Source organism: Mirounga leonina, unplaced genomic scaffold (genome assembly GCF_011800145.1).
Source record: "Mirounga leonina isolate KUSES-001 unplaced genomic scaffold, KU_Mleo_1.0 Mir_175, whole genome shotgun sequence".
Lineage (NCBI taxonomy): Eukaryota > Metazoa > Chordata > Mammalia > Carnivora > Phocidae > Mirounga > Mirounga leonina.
The window spans coordinates 913,993-920,161 of NW_023270453.1; the positions used below are offsets into that span (position 1 = coordinate 913,993).

General features: G+C 38.4%; 1 pseudogene; it reads right to left on the reverse strand.

The window, feature by feature from the left end:
• Positions 1–404: 404 nt before the first annotated feature.
• Positions 405–1,339, reverse strand: LOC118021892 (annotated as a pseudogene).
• Between the last annotated feature and the right edge of the window lie 4,830 nt (positions 1,340–6,169).

Consider the following 6,169-nt stretch of genomic DNA (forward strand, 5'->3'; position numbering starts at 1 on the left):
AAAAAGTCGGATTGGCATACTGAGTGGAGAAACCAGAAGTTCTATAACATGCAGTAAATACACATCTGGTTTGAAGAGCAACCACAACATATGTGACATTGGCAGTGGTGCCTCTGAGGTGGTCGAACTATTTTACATGAACCAATTTAGAATGGCCCGAGATAGGGATCATCCAGGATCAGGATATAGCTGCAGGGTTTTGTGAACCATTCCTATTTGTAACTTTAGGAAGTTGGTATTTTTTCCCTAGGCCCTCTTAATATTACTACTTGAGTAACAGATCAGATAATAAGGACAATACACACAGCCTCCAACTAAAATCCTGTTGTCGTCTAGACAGTGAAGTAGTACAACATTAGAAAACTTTAACACTGTAGCTCTTTTTGGATCCCCCAAAGTGTATCTGCATTGTTCTTCAAAAGGGCCTCTTCCTCAGGGGTCAGATTCACCTTCACAATATTTGAGATTCCATTCTGTCCCAAGATGCAAGGAACATTAAAGAAGACATCATCTTTGATTCTGTAGAGATCCTTAATCATTGTGGAAATGGGATGCGCCCACCTAAGGTTCTTCATTATACTTTCTGCCAAATCTGTCACAGACAGCCCAGTGGCCCAGGATGCCTATCCTTTCAGTTTGATCACCTCATAGGCACTGTCAGCCACCTGTTTGTGAACCTCTTTCCACTATTCCTTATCTGCATCAGTGCCTAAGTCGGGGTGAAGATTCTTCAGGGAGACACCAGCAACATTTATTCTACTCCATACAGGCACACTAGAGTCTCCATGCTCCCCAAGGACCCACCCATGACAGCTTAATGGGTGAACTCCCATCCTCTCCCCCATTAGGTAATGGAACCAGGCTGAGTCCAGATTGCAACCACTTCCAATAACACAGTTTTGGGGAAAGGTACTAAGCTGCATAGGTCAAGATATCCACTGGACTGGAAACAACAAGCAACTTGCAGTTTGAACTATATTTTACAATATTAAGAATGTTGAATTTAAAGATGTTCACATTATGCTGGATCAAATTAGGATGGCTTTCTCCCTCTTGCTGACATGCCCCAGCTGTGATAATAACCAGCTTAAAGTTTGCAGACAAGTTATAGTCTTTGCCAGAGACAGTTTTTTTGGTGTTCTAAGGAAAAGGCTGCTATGTTGGAGATCCATCATCTTTCCCTTCAGTTTGTCTTCCATGACATCAACAAGAGCAAGTTCATCTGCCAAGTCCTTCATTAAGATGTCAACAGCACCAAACCCGACAACTGTAATCTTATTCTGGCGGTATGGTCTTCCTTAAGAAGATTCTGAATCAGTTGATAATGAAGAGTTGCCATATTGGACTTAGAACCAAAAGGAATTGGCAGTGCATGCTTGGTGGGCATTGGTGGCATGTGGTATTGGGTCTGGACTTGGTGGCAGTGGCTCTGGTACTCTGTCCTATCTACATATCTATTATGAAAGGTGAGAGGTTTAAGCAGTTGGTTACTCAGATGAAGTGCCGCCCCACCTTGGCTTGAGCTTGTAGGCAGGGTTATCTGTGAGCAAAACCAAATTCCTCTTCAAGAACCATGGGCTAGTGTTTGATCAAGACTCCACACTTCTACACCATGATGCATAGACAAAGTGATTTTTGGCCTAGGAACCAATACATTGTCTGCTTTTACAGCTGTAAAAAGAGGTCAGTAATACCCAGGGAAATGCCAAATTCTAAGCAGCATAAGCTCTTGGTATGAACACTGGGCTGCAGTAGCTGAAAAATGTACTCCACCCCCCCCACCCCCGCCAAGGTAATGAACACAGCAACTTCCTGAATCAAGTAAACAGGGAATTTAAAGTTCTGAAATAAACTTCATTTTTGGGATAGTTGGAGGTTTTGTGGAAAAGTACGTTTGATTTTGAAGGGAAGGATGAGAAATCCAGATAATATATAGGGTATACTTTTTGATTTGCTGCCAAAATATTAACCAAACTATGTCTTATTAAACAACTCAGTAATATAATAGGTTAAGCTAATTAACCACAATCAAGTTTTAGTATCATAGCTATATCACAAACAAGGACTGGAAAGTATGCACAGTAAGTGGTCTGAGCCACTTCAGAGTTGAACTTGAGCAGGGTTGCCCAGTGCAGAATTTATACCTTTTGCAGCTTCCTTCCAAGGTTTCGACTGGGGGCTTGATAAGAGCAGCTAAAAAGTGTGAGTAACTGTTACACCTCAATTTCTCTCAGCAAAAGGATTTAATTATACTCAATTATACACATAATTCACACATCTTTCATTGTTCTTTCTCAGCCCCTTTCGATATTGCTTTGCCTGCTGATTGTACTTGCTTGGAGTAGAGGAAGAAGATTTATGCGGGGCAAACATATTGAGTATCTTTGTCTTTACTTAATAAATATACAGCTGATAAACACATTAGAGGAGACTGTACATTAAATATGTATGCCATGGAAGGAGGAGATTTGGACAATAATAATTTCATAAAGTTAGCAAGAGTCACTATTATTATATACTTACTGGCCCATGATGAATTGAGTTCTTATTTCTTCATGTTTGTTGAGGGTGCCATAGGTTACATTGTTTCAGAATCTGCATTGATTGAAATTAAGCTGAAGGCTAAATTCTTACTGGTATTTTCTGCTGAATTCCCATTATCTATAGATCCTACTCACTGTCCCCAAACTTACATACCTTAAAGCCAGATTTTATACCATTTATCTACTAAAAAACCTTTGATAGCTCTCCATGATCTGTAGAATAACTTCTATAAAAGCAAATTTCGTGAGAGAATTCAAGGCCTTTCATAATCTGACCTGATTTTATCTTTATAGAGACTGAACATTTTTATTAGTGTGCAGTCATATTAATCAGTGGCTTTTCTTCAAACACTGCGTGTTTCCCCTTATCTGCTATTGTTAGCTCAATCAATTCTGTGTGTGTGTGTGTGTGTGTGTGTGTTTTCCCCAGGAACTTAGAAAAATACTTCATGAATGGAAGGATTTTGAAAAAGAACCTGAAAAATGGAAGGAAGGAAAAGACTTAGGAAATTATTTTTTTTCCTTTTCTTCTTTTTTTTTAAATTGAAGTATAGTTGACACACAATGTTACATTAGTTTCAGGTGTACAGCATAGTGATTCAACAAGTTTATACATTATGCTGTGCTCACCACAGCTGTAGCTACCATCTGTCCCCATACAACACAATTACAATACCATTGGCTATATTCCCTATGCTGTATCTTTTATTCCTGTGACTTATTCATTCCATAACTGGAAGCCTGAATCTCTCACTCCCTTTCACCCATTTTGTACCTGCTCTCCCCTGGCAACCACCAGTTTGTTCTCTGTATTTATGGCTCTGTTTCTGCTTTTTGTTTGTTTGTTCATTTGCTATGTTTTTTAAATTCCACATATAAGTGAAATCATGCAGTATTTGTCTTTCTCTGACCTAATTCACTTTAAAATACCCTCTATGTCCATTTATGTTGTTGCAGATGGCAAGATCTCACACTTTTTATGACTAATATTCACTCTTTTTATGCCTAATAATCTTTATGACATATATATATCATATCTTCTTTATCCATTCATCTATCTATGGACACGGGTTGCTCCCGTCTCTTGGCTATTGTAAATAATGCTGTGATTAACATAGGGTGCATATATCTTTTCATATTTCTTTTTTATTTGGTCCATACCCAGTAGTGGGCTTACTGGATCATATGGTATTTCTATTTTTAATTTTTTTGAGGAACCACCATACTGTTTTCCACATGGCTGCATCAATTTACATTTCCAACAGCAGTGCACAATGGTTCGTTTTTCTCCACATCCTTGCCAATGCTTTTCATTATTTGTCTTTTTTATTCTAGCCATTCTGACAGGTATAAGGTGATATCTCATTGTAGTTTTGATTTACATTTCCCTGATGAGGAGCATCTTTTCATGTGTCTGTTGGCCATCTTTGTGTCTTCTTTTTTTTTTTTTTTAAGATTTTATTTATTTATTTGACGGAGAGAGAGAAACAGCAAGAGAGGGAACACAAGCAGGGGGAGTGGAGAGGGAGAAGCAGGCTTCCTGCTGAGCAGGGAGCCCAATGCGGGGCGCAATCCCAGGACCCTGGCATCATGACCTGAGCCGAAGGCAGACACCCAACGACTGAGTGACCCAGGCGCCCCATCTTTGTGTCTTCTTTGGAAAAATGTCTGTTCAAGTCCTCTGTCTATTTTTAATTGGATTATTATTTGGGTTTTTTTGGTGTCAAGTTGTATGAGTTCTTTATGTATTTTGGAAATAACCCCTTGCAAGTATCTTCTCCCAGTCAGTAGGTTGCCTTGTTTTGTTGATGGCTTCTTTGCTCTGTAAAAGATTTTTAATTTTGATGTAATCCCAATAGTTTATTTTTCCTTTCATTTCCTTTGCCTGAGGATACATGTCTAGAAAAATGTTACTATAGCCAATATCAAATAGATTAGTGCTTATGTTTTCTTCTATGAGTTTTCTGATTTTAGGTCTCACATTTAGGTCCTTAATCCATTTTGAGTTTAATTTTGTGTATGGTGTATGCAGTTTAATTCTGCATGTGGCAGTGCAGTTTCCCCAGCACCATTTATTGAAGAGACTGTCTTTTCTGTATTGTGTATTCTTGCCTCCTTTGCCATAGATTGATTGATCATATAAGCACAGGTTCATTTCTGGGCTCTCTTTTCTGTTCCATTGATCTGTGTGTCTGTTTTTGTGCCAGTACCATCCTGTCTTGATTACTAGAGCTTTGTCGTGTATCTTGAAATCTGGGATTGGGATACCTCCAGCTTTGTTCTACATTCTCAATACTGCTTGGCTATTTGGGGTCTTTTGTGGTTCCATACAAATTTTAGTATTATTTCTTATAGTTTTGTGAAAAATACTTTGGTATTTTGATAGAGATTGTATTGAATCTTTAGATTGCTTTGCGTAGTATGGACAGCTCAATCAATTCTTTATGCATTGTAGCATAGTATTTACAAGCATAGCCTCTGTGTTTCACACTTCGATCTACTGCTTAGTAGTTGAGCAATCTTGAACAAGTTTCTTTATCAGTGCCTCTGTGTATGCATCAATAAAATGGAACGAATAATATTACCTCATAATGTTGCCATGAGAATTAAATGAAATAATGCATATAGACTGCTTAGAGCAGTGTTTGGCTCATGGTAAAAATGGAACAAGTATTAGCAATGATGATGATGGTGGTGGTGGTAGCGGTGGTGATGTTAACTGGAATATCTCCAATATCTACTTATTAAGTATTTTACTCATTCTAAGTCAATTCAAATTCCACCTTCTCTAAGAAGCCATCTCTCCCTTTCCCATATCCCAGTGTGTAGTTAAGTTAACTAAAATACATGTTGGAGTGATGATATTTGGGAGAACAGAAGTACACCTAACTAGCTTCATGAAGTAATAGAGTTTTGACTGAAAATTTTGAATTCAGTGATCATTAATGTAGCAGAGAGAGGAATGGTCAAGTATGAGTGAGGAGGAGGATGCAGTGATATGATAGGAAAAGGCAGAGTATTTATGGGAAAGTATCATGAGTTTTGTTTGGCTATATATGAAGTCATTCAAGGGGGGGAGATATGATTCTGGTGCTGGGGAAACAGGGGAGGTTTAGAGAGATAATTTGTAGTTGTGTCGTGAAATTCCCATGAACAGGTTTTAAGAAATCTTTCCCATTCTTCCATTGCCTGTCTTTTTTATTTTTATACTTATGTGCTGCAACACATTTTATTTTAAACTTTACTGAACTGAATTTATTTATTTATTTTTTAATTTTTTATTGTTACGTTAATCACCATACATTACATCATTAGTTTTTGATGTAGTGTTCCATGATTCATTGTTTGTGCATAACACCCAGTGCTCCCTGCAGAACGTGCCCTCTTTAATACCCATCACCAGGCTAACCCATCCTCCCACCCCCCTCCCCTCTAGAACCCTCAGTTTGTTTCTCAGAGTCCATCGTCTCTCATGGTTCGTCTCCCCCTCCGATTTCCCCCCTTCATTCTTCCCCTCCTGCTATCTTCTTCTTTTTTTTTTCTTAACATGTAATGTATTATTTGTTTCAGAGGTACAGATCTATGATTCAACAGTCTTGCACAATTCACAGCGCTCACCATAGCAC